Genomic DNA, 14,896 nt, shown 5'->3' with positions numbered 1-14,896 from the left:
CCCCCCTGCACCTCAGAGCCAGGTTTGTGTCTGGCTCTGGAGCCCCACATCCCAGAGGTGTGGTGCCAGCCCAGCACCAAACCCCCCTACACCTGCCCAAGCCGTGGAAAACATCCTTTAAGTGCCTTGAGAAATCTCAGATGAGAACAACCACAGCATCTGCCACCACCAAACGTCAGGGGCTGGCGTGGGGGAGGTGGCAGGTGAGGGGTCCCTGGCTGCCACTGTCCCCTCGGGTCTCCTCACACCTCCCAGATCTCAGAAAGGACCCAGGGTGGGGAAGCTGTCAGACAAAAGCTGACGTGGCTCCTTCCCAGCCCTCCCAAACCTGCGTGGCCACGTTTGGGCTCCCCAAGCCTTTCCCTTCATATCCAGCTCGTAGGTTTGGGGGTATTAATTGCTATTAATTGATAAAGTTTGGCTATTGGGAGGGGTCTGGGATGAAAAATCCTTTTTCAAGTCTTGCCTTTGTTACTTGATTTTGTTTGTTTTCTACATCCAATAGTTACTTCTACAAGGGAACCTCCACAACATATTTGAAATCCATAGGGAATTTGGACACGTAAGAACTTTGGGAAGCCCTTGTATCTGGCTATACCAAAACCATGGTTCAGAGCACTGGGAGCCTTGGCAGAAACCATTGGAAATGAGGATGGAAATGACAACAAAATTTGAATTTCTGAGTCCAGTGCTGAGAGCTGCAAACAAAATGTCTCGCTGGCACGGCTGGAGTGATGTGTGCTACTTCCCATCACCCCAAGAGGGCCAGAAAGTCTCTGCAAATAAGCAGTGAGGACTGGGGGGAGGACAAAAAACCCCAAAGAGAAAAATAGGGTCGAGGGGAACCAAGTAAAAACAGCACCACAAGGTACTTTGCCCACGATTCTGGCTGCTGCCTGGGTAGCAGTAATCTTCTTTTCTATCGTATCAGACACAGGCAGCCTCATCTTAATTTCAGTTGTTAAAAAATATTTATCCAGATACAAAAATAAACCCACTGCAAATTACAAGTTGTCAGGGTTAAAATCTACTTCTATTTGTGTGGGGGAGGATAAGAGAACAGCATAGACATGAATCATTCTCAGTAATTTGAGTGTTTCCATGACATCAATGGGCACTCGTCCAGGACTCTGTCGAAGTCTGTGAGGTACCAAAGCGGCACAGCAGCCAGCAGGAGATTGACTTTTTTTTTTTTTTTTTTTCCTTTTTTTATTTTTTTATTTTTTTTTTTAGGATTATGCTCCTTGTAAAGATTTCATCTATAGCATCCACTTTTACCACCAAACAGATCGCTTTGGAGCTCATGAGTGAACACATTTCATTCTGCCAGTGTAAGCCTTTAACTTTATTACGTTTGCTGCTGTTGTTCCCACACGCAGCTCGAAAGCTGCCTCCTCCATTAAGAACAAATCACCCAAATTTCTGAAAAAGTCCAGAAACCACTGGCAAGATAGACACACGTACACCTCCAGCTGTAATTATGGAATTATCATACTTTTTGCACTTCGCTTTGGGGAGGGGGGAAAACATCTTTTGTACAAACTGTCCGTTTCGAATTAGCTACAGTCTAGATGTCGATTTTCTGCTTAAAATTCACTGGCACATTTCTTTCAGATAATAAAATTTGCAAGAGTGCTGGCTAATACGCAAGGGTAGGCTCTTCAGGCAACTCTTTCTGCTCCCCAAACACAAAAAGCTTCTCCTGAATTTCCACGTTTACTCTACATTATGCATCACTCCCAGCCGCTCCAGCCTCTACCGTCCCTTTTTCCGAGGTTTGCACGAGCTAAAGCTTCTCCCCTCCTTGTTTTTTAATTTTTTTCTTGGGTTTTTTGGGTTGGTTTTTTTTTTTTAGGGTTTAAAAAAGAGGGAGAGTCTACAGCGATGTAGACACCCGACGCATTCACTGCGGAATTTTCGAGACAACCCTCTAGTACTAGAATGCGGCAGCCGCTGCGGATATTTTTTGGCACAAAGACAATGGTGGCAGTGCCAAGCCCCATGGCTAAAACTCCTCAAAAGAGGCATAAGGGTAGCATTAATCGTTCGAGTCTTTGACTGCATGGACTACTGTTGTCCATATTTTAAAACCTAAAAGTACCCCTTAGTCATATCTGTCGTAAGGCGGGGGAAAAAAAAAAAAAAAAAGGAAATGGGGAAAAAAAAAAAATAAGAAGGGGAGAAAAAAAAAAAAAAAAAAAGAGCCTGAAATAGAGATGAATAACAAATCTTGTCAGACATCTGATTAATTTTTTTCTACCTAGAGGACCAAATGCTGAAATGTGCCATTTGTTAGCGGCGCTCCAAAGACGCCACACGATCTGTGCCCTTCCGTGGCTTTCTGATCTGACAATTGAAACAAAGCTCCATGGAAGAAGTTGACCTACAAAGGCTGGGGAATAACTTTCCAGCCTGCACTTGTTCTCTAGGTAAGGCAGGAAAAGCATCTCCATTCTTCTCGGAGGCAGGAACTTAGCGTGTGGGTAAATATATATATATTTTTTTTTTTTATTTTTTTTTTCCATTAATTGACACAATGCATGCCAATCAAAGGAGAGACAAAGAAAGAACTACAGGCAGCTCCTGTTTTCTGACAAACACCAAATCTCAAGTCTCTGCTCTCTAAATACCTCTAGAAAAAGCACTGCTTATCTTCACTAAGCTAAACCGATTGCTTCATAAATATTTTGTTTGCATTTTCCTTTGGCTGCAGAAAACAAAAGCAGCCCGGGATTGCCAATCAATCAATAAAGAAGCCACTTGCCTTTCCATGGTGCACTTTGAAAAATTAATCAAATTAAGTAGAAAATTTCAGCAACTTCCAAAGCAGAAATGCAAGTCCTCAGATTCCCCCCTCTCTTTTCCCTGCCCTGGGAGATAGGGCACCTTAGCTTTTTTCTGGTGGGCAGATTGAGAGGCACGAGGCAACTCTTTCCATCTGCAAAGAAAAGGAAGTGAAGCTATTTCTATAAATGACTTCAGTTCAAGGTTTGCATTGATTTCATCTATGACAGATTTTTTTTTAATTTTTTTTTTTTTTTTCCCCAGAGATGAGTTTGACCAGAAGATTCTAATTCAGGTTTCTGCTGCCCTGCTTGGGGTTTAGCTCTTGGTTAGACTGAAGAAGGGAAAGCTGGCTGGGAAGAGACAAACAAAAAAAAGTAATTGTTTTTACAGATTGGAATTCTAATGGCTGCAAATTTGGGTCTTCAACCTATTTATTTTATTTTATTTGGAAATTAATGATTGTTCCCTCTGATGTCTCTTGTCTTGAATGCATCCTGAAGGGAGCCCAAGCGATTCATGGATGGAGAATGACAAATGAAAAGGGAATTCAGTGCCCGAGTCAGACCAGGCAAGGGGACACGGAGCTGGGGGACATCTGGGAAAAGGTTCTGAGCAACCAAAGAATGGGCTGGACTGCCCAGTTCCACATTTGTCTGGATAGAAAGAACACACCCGTGGTACCAGCCAGCCCTGGCTTTATTTGCAGGGTTATGAGGAGCAGGAAGCAGCTTCTGCTTTCATCTATAGGTCCTGAATTCACTTTTTTTTTTTTTTTTTGGTGCTTGTTTCAGTCTGGTTGCACAAAAAGGAGGGATCTGAGCATGCCAGTGCTGGACTCATCCCAGTGCTCACTACTGGGAGCCAAGGTCCCCAAACACCAGCCCTGCCTGACACGAGGCACGGGCACTGCTGACAGTGACAGCCACACTAAGCACTGGGGGTTTTAATAGCATTATTTACATTTTTTTTTTTTTTTTTTTTTTTGCCTCAGAGATTTGAAAGCCTGACTCATTTCAGCAGAGAAATCGAGGTAAAATTTGTATAGAATTAGAAAAGGCTCGTTGATAGAAATGAGTCACTGGATGCTACATGCTACACCTAAAAGCAGCTCCCACTCAAACATCTACCCCTGTCCCTCCATGGACAACCTCCTGGGCCCTCCACAAAAAAAACCAAACCCATATTTTCATCAGAGAGTCCAGCAGGCAGCTGCTTGATTTCTTCTGAACTTCTGAATAGTCTGTTCTTCAAACCACCAAAACCAAAAAACAAAACAAGCGAAAAAAAAAAAAAAAAACAAAACCAAAAACCCAAAAAAACCCCAAGCCCACCCCAAAAATCCAAAAAACGCCAGGGGAGGAAAAACAGACCTAGAAAATGTTTTTAAGGATTGAATGAAATTTTGGGGGCTCTTAATTGCACGATGCAGATCCAAAGGCTGTCCCTGGCTGGAGGCTTTTTCTGAGACAGCTCAAAGCTTTGCCCAGTAGATTCTACTGGGCAGGCAGGGATGCTCCCTGGTCAGGCAGGGATGCTCCCAAGGTGAGCAGGGATGCTCCCAAGGTGAGCAGGGATGTTCCCAAGGTGAGCAGGGATGTTCCCAAGGTGAGCAGGGATGCTCCAGGGTGGGCAGGGATGCTCCCAGGGCAGGTAGGGATGCTCCAGGGTGGGCAGGGCTGCTCCCAAGGTGAGCAGGGATGCTCCAGGGTGGGCAGGGATGTTCCCAAGGTGAGCAGGGATGCTCCCAAGGTGAGCAGGGATGCTCCAGGGGGGGCAGGGATGTTCCCAAGGTGAGCAGGGATGCTCCAGGGTGAGCAGGGATGCTCCCAAGGTGAGCAGGGATGTTCCCAAGGTGAGCAGGGATGCTCCAGGGTGAGCAGGGATGCTCCCAAGGTGAGCAGGGATGTTCCCAAGGTGAGCAGGGATGCTCCCAAGGTGAGCAGGGATGCTCCAGGGGGGGCAGGGATGTTCCCAAGGTGAGCAGGGATGCTCCAGGGTGAGCAGGGATGCTCCCAAGGTGAGCAGGGATGCTCCAGGGTGGGCAGGATGCTCCCAGGGCAAGCAGGAATGCTCCAGGGAGTACAGGGATGCTCCCAGGGCAGGTAGGGATGCTCCAGGGAGTACAGGGATGCTCCCAGGGCAGGTAGGGATGCTCCAGGGAGTGCAGAGATGCTCCCAGGGTGGACAGGGATGCTCCAGGGCAGGTAGGAATGCTCCAGGGAGTGCAGAGATGCTCCCAGGGTGGACAGGGATGCTCCAGGGCAGGTAGGGATGCTCCAGGGAGGGCAGGGATGGGTGATGGACGGAGCAGCTCCCAGGCAGCCAGCAGCAGGGAATTGGCAGGGGAAAAAGTGACCCTTGTGCTCAGACTACAGGGAAAGGTGCTGAAAAGGTTGGGTGGGCATCATCCCTGCCAACTGGGGGGACAAATGGGTCCCAGCAGTAGCAGCCACTGGGGGTCTGGCTGCAATTTCTCCTCTTTCAGTCTTTAAACAGGAGAGAGAGTTGCTCTGCTTGGGCGAGTTACTCCCTGGGGCTTGGTCTGGGTTCTATATCCAGACTTTTCCAGCACTCCCTGCCACAGGATATACAGTTAAAATACAACAGATTGAGTTGAGTGAGGGTTTGAAGATCATATTTTACATCACAAAGAATCTCATCCGATGGTAATGGAAGTATCATGTTAATGAGCTATTCCTGCTTTGTGCTATATGTGAAGTACAGACAATAAGGAAGAAATCCAAGAGATTTTCAGCAAAGTTGGTGCAATAAGGTTCACAAAATAGTACAAATGACACAGCAACTGACTGAGGGAAGCTGCACAAACTAGATACAAAGCTAAGGGAAGGTATTAATGCCAATAAGCTGAACGGCATCACGCCCCAAAATGTTGCAGAAAGATCTTTTTGAGGCTTTTTGCCCCTGCACTGCTGCACAGTAACCAGTAATGGTTCTGAAAGATGTTACAATGCCAGAGCAAGAACCACCACAAAGGGAGAGGTGTTTTGTTGTTCTGTCTGGTGGTTTTTTTTTTCAAACAGCACCATCAAAATGCAAAGGAAATTAAATCCTAAACCCTGTGCTGAAATAAAGCTACAGAGCCAAGCTGTGCAAACTAAAGGAAGGAAACCCAGAGAACTCAGCACTCACTCACCTCATCGGGCTAGAGCTTAGGCTTCAATTTAGGCAAATCTGATTCCCCAACATCCCAAAAGACAAAATACAGCCCTACAAACACACCAAAGGTGTATGTGTCCCTCTCTACCCCTCACACACAGGGATGGGCAGGGATCTGCTGCCTGGGAAGGGACCGACCCAGCGCTGCCCATCCCCAGCTCCCCTGTCTCTCCTATCCCTGTTCACTTACTCCATGAAAATACCAGACCCCTTCCTATTTTTTTTTTCTTTTCTTTTTTTTTTTTTTTGTCCCTGCTGTCTGTTCATGAAATATTGGACCCAAACCAAAAGGCTGAGGCAAATTGTTCAATCTATTTCTGCAATCTCCCAAATAATAGTGTCTATTACGGGGCAGCGGGCGATCTCGCTGCCTGCACTCTGTTTGCCTTGCTTTTGAAGCAAGATAGCTGTGGGTAAAGCTACACTTGAAGCTCTAAGAACGTGAAGAGAGAACACCAAAGACCATATTTTACCAGATTTATATTAAATGGTCCCTAAATCCTTGACTAGTCCCACCGAAATCAATCAGATTGCAAAGATTACCCCGCCATCCTGTAAAAGACAGGCTTGATGCTACTATTTGGTTCTTTGCCTGGATGATGCAGCTGCACCAGAGGACAGATTGTGTCTAATCCAGTCAGGACAAGCTCGCTGCACCCTTTGTGACAGGTTTTCAGCACCCTGAAGTAAAGCAGGAGATGGGCAGGTACTGGCACTGTGCGGCCGTCGCTGCCACCAAGAGCTCAGACAGCGGCCGAGGCCCCGTAACGAGCTCCCTACCAAGCACAGGCACTAATTGAGACCAGAGTAATAAACTTTGATAATTAAATCAGGTATTGAAACACAACAACTGCTTCTTCCCATGCTGCCCAAAGACATGGCACCTAAGGAGTCTGAAGCCTCCTAAAAGCCTCCTCCTTGTCGCGGGGCTGAGAGAGCCCCGAGCACCCGGGCACCTCCGCTCCGGAGCTGCCAAGGGAAGAAGAAAGAAGGTTTCTGGGAAAAATCCCTCCTTTCCAGTGAGGATGCATCTGACTTGGTAAACACCTTCAGCCTGCTTTTCCTTTTCATGCCTGCACGGCGTTTCAGGCTGGAGGAAAGGATTGCCCTGATCTCAGCACCTGGATCCCGCTGGAAACGGGCACATTTCTTTGGGAGAGGAACAAAAACTCCAAGGAAACACATCCACAGTGCTCCACTTCTCATTCCTGGAATGCCTGATAGGCAAAAGATGGGCAGGGGATGAAGACAGGCACCAGAGAGCAACAAAAAATACACCAAAGGCATTATCTACTACAAAAAACTCAGAAATAATAAAAAGGGACATTTTCATAAAGAGATGAAACAAAACCCATGCTGGAATAATACTCCAGACCTGAGAGCAATATAGAAGAATTGAATGCAAAGCATTGGATATTGTTTTATCCTAAGTAAGCCTCACAGGGCTATTTTAAATTGAAATACTCTGCAGGGTGATCCCTCCTCATTTGTTCAGGGCTGGGTTCAGGAGATCTTTATCGTGGATCTGGAAACCTGGCTTTTCACTCAAGCATGAAAACAGAATCACTTTCAAACAAGTTAGATAAGGATCTAAGGCCACCAAAGACACAGAATTGAAAGGGGACAATAAACCTTCCCCCAGCCCAAGCCTGGCCTCTAAATCTTTGCTCTGTAAACCACCCCTATCTAGTGGTGTTTATTAAAAGGCTCCTAACACAAACTACACGAGCAAGGATAAAGAGCTCAGGAGCCTTATCACTCAGATTAGGGATCAAATCCACACCTCGGCATGACAAGCAGGAGCCACAGCCATCAGACAGCTCCTTTCTCTCCCAAAAGGCTCCATCTCAGGGTGCTGGGTGACAGCAATGGGACCCCCAAAGCCACAGCCCAGCCCTGAGCCTCCCCCCTCCTGCCCGGAGCCCAGCTCAGCAACAAACGCTGCCCACAAGCACTCAAGGACCTTTTTCCAAAGCTCGATGGCAAAGATAATTTTTCAGATTTTAGCACCAAAAGCATCAATGCCTTGGGAGCAATTCACCTCCTGGTTTCCCTCATTTTCATGAACTATCTGCAGCTACAGACAGAACCACCCGAGTCTCTAATACTGCCTGAGATTAAATACCCAGTTCCATATCAACAGAGAGAGTATTCATCTCTAATATTGTTCAGTACAACAAAATTAAGGGAAAAAAAAAATAAAAAAGCAAGCTACTATTTATTTTTGTTATAATTTCGATGTTTTAAAAACAACGGGTTGGATAATTTGGATTAGCTCAGCAGACAAAACAAACTCCAAGCTTGTCAGTGGATGGCAAAACATCAGGAATGATGTGGTAAATATACTGTAACATTATGAAATACCCAAGAGTCTCCAGTCGGCAATATCCAGCAGAGGGCATGCAGACCCTAATAAGATTTTTACACTTGAGAACTGACATTTCCTAAACATTTGGGGAACAAACAATTTGGGCTGAGACTACAGGGAAACTCATAGCATCAGTCTCCAGCACTGTCAGATCTAGACTGACACAGCTTGCTGGTGAGAAGCAGCCCAGCAGTGATGATTCCTGCTCTGGGAGGGAAAAAAAAAAAAAAACAGGAAAAAAAATCACCTTGAGACAGGGATTTCCCACCCCTACCCTCTGACAATGTCCCTTTTGCTGCCAAATGCAAGGAAAAAATAATAACAAAAAAATTCCCAGTCCTTATTCCAAACTTCCCACCTGAAAGGAATTCTGAACGGTGGAGCAAAATGCAGAGTGAATTCCAGTTTATTCTCTCCAGTGAATTCCAGTTTATTCTCTCCAGGTGAAATATCAGCTGCTGCTATTAAATAAAACTGAGCACTTATAGTGAGGCCGATTTGGTATCCTACATTCTTGGTAATTATTCCACAGAATGGGATAGTAGCATTACCTGTGCTTTTTGCTCAGTACTCGATAGGGTTTTATTATGTTAAAGAGAGAGGAAATTAAAAAAAAAAAATAGAATTATCCAGAATAAAAAGAAAAAAAAAAATTGTCCTTTGCCGTGTCTGTTTCAGAAATGACTCACTTCAGTTTCCATGACAAAAAACTTTCTATCTGCCCATGCTTTCGGGTTCCCCAGTGGAAGCAGTTGATTCCCAGCTCACAGCCCTGTTCCCTGTTTCCAGAGAGGTCCCGAGGCCCCCGGGAGCCCCTTCCAGCCCCCCCCGACCCGGGAACACAAACGAGCGCGGAAACCACTGCTCCCGACCTTCACCTCCACCGCCAGCCCGGAGGAAGGGGGTTCTCCTTAGCAGATAATAGATTTCTTTGGAGTTTCAGTAGCCCTGGGAGATGAACTTCATTTCCAAGGTCTAGCAGGCAGGCGGCTTAGGTTACATGTAGGTCAGAATAAATAATACTCATCCCTCGGCCGGCGCGGGCTGCGCGGCGGCAGCAGCCTAAGTTGAACTGACAAGGCTTTATTATTCCTAAGCGCTTGATTCTGAAACATTTGCACAATCTGTTAAGTCCAGACAAATTTAAATGGTTCTGACATGCAGCCTGCTAGGGTCAGTGACAGGGATAATGCCTCTTTACGTGGGGAAAATTTTGTGGCATATAGGTCACTCTCTTCAGGGGAATCGCCCGCGTGTCTCTTCCTCGCGTTTCCAGCGCAATCCTTCATCCCGCAGCCTGGAGCTGAGAGGGAAATGCAAGAAAGGAGCCGACTGCTCAAAGCAAAAATCTGCTTCCAGGACAATCCATTATATCTGACAAGTTAAATGTTCCATGGTAGACCATATGGCATCGGAGCAGGGCCGACGATGGAAGAGGGAAACTCGGCGAATGCATCACAATTAAGGAGTTTGACTATAGACTTTACTTTGATTTACTTGGATTTTTTAGGAAATTTCGCCTATTTCGCTCTTTCCATTTTCATACAGCCCTCCCAAAGCCTCCCCTCAATTTACCAAGCCAGCTATATGTGCACGGGTGGTTCACCAAAAGGATTTTATCCAAAATCTTACGTTCTTGGTTACCTTAAACAGCATTTTTAGCCCTGGTAAATTTGCTAAGTGCTGGGGCCTTTCTCTTATTAACTACCATAAACGTTACTAACCCTTTGGTAAAGAACAAAGACAAAGCAAAGGCAATCAGAAGAAGAAAGCAGCATAAAATCCCTGTCCCCAGAGCCTTCTTGAGGAGTTCTCAGGGGAAATGTTACCCCAAAGAAGGGTGCAGAGCCTTGGGACTGAGGGCGAGCAGGAGGAGCCACCCAGCAGCCACCCCACAGAAACCCACCTCAATCTGGGGGTAGCTATTTTTTAGCAGACTGAACCCCCATTGTCAGGAAAACTCTTCCAAAGGCAAGATAACAGCCCTGACAGTCTGAAAGCTCTTTCCATCCTCCAAGTCCATGACTTTAGGAGCAGGGGAGCCTTCTCCCCCTTCCACCTTACGTGGATGTCCACTGCACACAACTGCAGGAGCCCACAGCTCCCACTGAGGTTTTTTTGTCCTTCTTTTCCTTAACCAAACCACACCACTGAATTCACCTGACACCAGTAAACAGCCCTTCCAGAGCTCCTTGCAAATGCTCTCCTCTGTGCAAGAGGCCACAAGGACTCGGATGAACTTGTCCTTCCCTGATCACACAGGTCCTGCTCTCACTCCGAAATAAAACCTGCAGAAATAACTGTGGAACCATTTTTAGGCAATGCCCCCGGGGTCACGATGCAAAAAATAAAGTAGGTAACCAAAGCTCCAGCCTTATTTAGGCATTTCCATAAAGTCCCAAGCCAGTGTCACTGCTGGAGCCCAGCTCACCAAACCAAAGCCCTTACTGGGCTCTAGAATGTCTTTTTATTCACAATGATTATTTATCATCATTTTTCAGGCTTAAAATCAGTAATTTTTCAACTATTTCATTCTCTCATCAAGGCTCATGGAATGAGCCCCTTCCCAGGATGGCACAGCCATCCCACCAGCAGATGTCCACAAACCAGGGAGGCTCTGGGATCTGCTGGGAACACCAGGAATCACTTGATGAAGGAACTTGGTAGCTTTATAAACAGGGTTACACAGAGCTGTGTCTCTCTCCAAGAGCCTCTGAGCAGCCCAGTGTCTTTCCTGACAGAGACCAATGCAAATTTCAATTTAAATCCATCCCTACCTTAACATTTTGGGGAATTAATATTTTTAAAAATCATTAATAGGAATACTGGGTTACTTTACTGAAGCAGTCATTCCTGAACTTTGAAAACATCTATTTCAGTGGGAAAAAGCAAGTTCTTTTTCAAAGATATATTTAATGGCATTGTCACTCCTTATAACAAACCATTTCTAGGTTACTTTAACCATAGAGTTACTGCCACATTTTTGCAAAATCATCATTGGTTTTGCTGCCACGAGCAACAAATGAGAGCAGAAAGATGGAGAAAACGCTCTAAAAAATTTGAAAATTTTTAGCAAACTGAAAAGTTCCAATGTTGAACTTGGGAGCTGAGGCCCAGCCCAGGCAGAAGGAGAAGGTGCTGCAAACAAAGCCCCTTCTGCAAGCCAGGCTGCAGGAGCTGGATGCCGGGCTCCAGTGCTGCAGTTCTTCACACAGATTTTAAATTTATTATTGATTTAGCATTGAGTCCTGCAGGCACTGGAACAAAGCCCCTGCCATTAGGAACGGATGCTTTGGTGGCACGTGCTCTCATTTTTTAAAAAAAAGGTGTTTTATTTTTTTTTAAATGTATTTAATTCCCGCGCGTTAAAAGGACATCGACTTCTCCCCAAGTGCCACTTCTTTCCAGACGTGTTTGTACACCTGCAGGTTACTGTCAGAGATGACAGAGCAGGATTTCTGTGTTTGTCTCTTTGTCCCAGAGCTGCCACCAGTCCCATCCCAGTCAAACCAGCTGGATAGTAGGGAACCATCCCACAGGGCCGGAGGCAGCTCCCGACTCCTTCGCACGGTTCAGGGCGGTTTGTTTTATTTATTTTTTTTTTTTAAATCTGATTTTGCTCTTTTTTTTGTTGTTGTTTTGGGGTTTTTTTCCTCCCAGAAAAATTCCCAGCGAGCTCAGGTGCCACTGGAAACTATTTATTGTTTAATTGGGCACATCCCAAAGAGATAATGGCTCTTTAAAACACTCCTGGCGTCGGGGAGCCACTGGGCTAGCACCAACGAGAAGACAAACGGTGGGAAATTGATGTTGGCTGGAATAGGGCTCTATAGGCTCGTGGAATAAACTCCCTGCTCCCCAATACCCCACCCGAGGTGGCAACCAGCTGGGCCACCCCCAGCCACGGCGTGGCTACCGAGCAGAGAAGGAGGGGGAATGGAAAGAGAAACGCGGCAAAACCCGCACCGGGGGGGGGGAAAGAAAAAAAAACCCCAAACAAAGCAGAACAAGGCAGATATTTGGGCTTTGTAGATCCCACTGCTAAATCCTGATCAACGTTTTTATTACTAATTAAAATGTCCATATGGTAAAGCAACACCTGATCCAAGGAGCTTTTAAGTACAAGCGATTGTCAGTGTCGAACTTGTGCAATTCGTTAGCAAATCCAAAATTTTGGCTGGGATTTGTTTTGCAAGTGCACTTTTTTTTTTTTTTTTTTTTTTTCTGAGCCATTAATGAAAGAGAAGCAGAACTTTGGCAGAATGATACTTCCCCTGTCTCGGTTTTAAACAAAACACGTTTAAAATGAATGGAGAAGTGTAAGTAAAAAAAAAAAAAAAAAAAAAAAAAAGGGACTATTTTTTATCTCTGTATCAGAAAGTTAAATATAAAAGATATAAAACTTAATGGAGATAAAAATTAGGCCAAGTACAGGCCTAGTAAGTACTGGAGACCCAACACCTGCCATGAAAAGTGTCCCAGGAGCCCTAGGGCCACCCCAAGCCACCTCGCTGGGACATAAGGCCACTCTTGGGCAGAATTTTTACAATTTTGGGACACTAGGAAGGGAAACCAAGCTACATGTGATACCCCTGGGACCTTGTGAAGCTCCCTGATGTATTTATGACAAATGTGCTTTGATTTTTCAGAAACTTCAAGCTCTCATAGCTCCTTCTCCGAGTGAGGAGCAATTTTTACCCTAAGGAATTGTAATGGAAAAATTAATCTTACAAGAAATGTGCTCAGGAAGGTGCTGGTAGACTTAACCCAGAGCAGTTGGGTATCCCTGTCACCTGCAAAACAGCCAGAGAGCAGAAAGTTGCAAAAATTGTAATATTCAGCCACTTTTGAGTGGCTTGAGCTGTAATTCCTTTCTCCCAGGAATAATCCCTGGTGAGATCAAGGTTGGTTCAACCCTCAACTTCCCACTCTCTGCCACGGCAACCACAGGAAATAATAAATAATTACTTAATTTGCTTTTCATTCCCAGGTAAATCATGGCTGGAATGGTAAAATTCTGAAAAGGTAAAATTTAGAGGCAGGGCAGAGCTTGGAAGCAGCTTTAGAGGACTGGAATAGGCAGGACAAGGGTGTTTTTTTCAAGGTAACCCAGAAGTGCCAAATCATGTCAGGACTTTGCTGTGGATTGGAAAATGAAGGCTGCCTTTCAGGGGCAACAGGATTACATCCCAGAAAACAGAAAAAATCCTGCATGGGCTTCTGGAATTAAAAGCATAAAATGGCCTGGCTGATTAGGAAATTTATTTTTAATAAAAAAAAAAAAAAAAAAAAAAAAGAAAATATCAACATGGACTTGAAACAAAGTAGTTTTGAAAAAGCCAAACCATGCATATTAGAAGGGTAAGAAGACAATCTTATCTTCTTGAGTTCATCTTCCAGCAGGGTTTGAAAAACTCTGGGATAATTTCTTCTTCTCCCCTGCCAGAGGAAGAACTCCCCCCACCTGGCAGCACAGCTGTAGGAAGGGGCTTCTCACCCCCAAATACTGCAACAGGGACAAAAATTACCCAATCATTTTATTAATTTTTTTTTTTTACCACTGCTGAGCTGTTTATTTCTTCCAATCCCATAAATTCTTTTTTTTCCCCTTGACAACCACCACTAATTTCAGCCGCATCACTTCAAGGGCTGATTATCAGAAAAATGAGCTATCTGTAACTTAAAATAAAGTTTCTGGAGACAGCAGAGCACTCTGGTTTCCTCCAAGACCTGGGCTATCACGCCCTGAACCCAGCAGTCAGCTTGGAATATTTTACCCCCGAGTGCCCTGTGATTTTATACGACCAAATAAACACATATAAAATATATATCACACTTCTACACAAAGGCTTCTCCCCTTCATGCTGAGAACCAAACCACCTCTCAGTCCAGTCCAGATCCCATTGCTTTCCAATCCCCATAAACTAAAAAACCCCAAATAAGAATTTATTCAGTTCAGATAACACATACAAATAAAGCCACCATGATAAATAAAGCCACCAGGAGTTTGATTTTTTTTTTTAAGGCTGTATTTAAGCTTGATGAAGTATTCCCAGCTTCTTTGGAGCTTCCTAAACACAACCCCATCTCCCCTGAAGCCAAGGGGATGGTCACAGAAGGTGACAAGGACTGCCTGGCCCTCAGCAAAACGATCTCCAAGTTTTGACCAGGAGGAAACAAACTCACAGCAAGCTGAAGGTTCCACTCCCAGTTCAGATTTTTAAGCCCAGTAGCACCCCAGTACCCTGAGGAAAGCTCCTGAGGGAGCCACAGGAACTCCCTAAACTCCAGGAAGAGGAATTCTCTTTTTTGCCTAATATATTAATATATATATTGTTAATAAATATTTAATATATAAATACACTAAACGCACTTTAAGTACCCTGATATATTTATATACATTTATGACAACTACACTTTGATTTTCAGAAACTTCAAACTCTCATCCCCTTCTGGGGGTGAGCAGTAATTCTAATGACAAATATTCTTAGAAAAAAGTTGCTCAGAAAGGTGCTGGCAGTTTGTTTGGCCTTTTCTTTTTTTGTTTGGGGGTCAGTTTGTTTT

At 44.9% G+C, this 14,896-nt stretch overlaps 1 protein-coding gene across 1 annotated transcript in view; it reads right to left on the bottom strand.

The window, feature by feature from the left end:
* LOC139790434 (transcription factor 4-like) overlaps nt 1-14,896 on the bottom strand; it is a 221,522-nt gene that overhangs the window by 120,499 nt on the left and 86,127 nt on the right. The window lies entirely within an intron of this gene.

The sequence above is a fragment of the Heliangelus exortis genome, chromosome Z (genome assembly GCF_036169615.1).
Source record: "Heliangelus exortis chromosome Z, bHelExo1.hap1, whole genome shotgun sequence".
Lineage (NCBI taxonomy): Eukaryota > Metazoa > Chordata > Aves > Apodiformes > Trochilidae > Heliangelus > Heliangelus exortis.
Note: the sequence above shows the minus strand (reverse complement) of the source record. Positions and strands in the feature narration are given on the sequence as shown.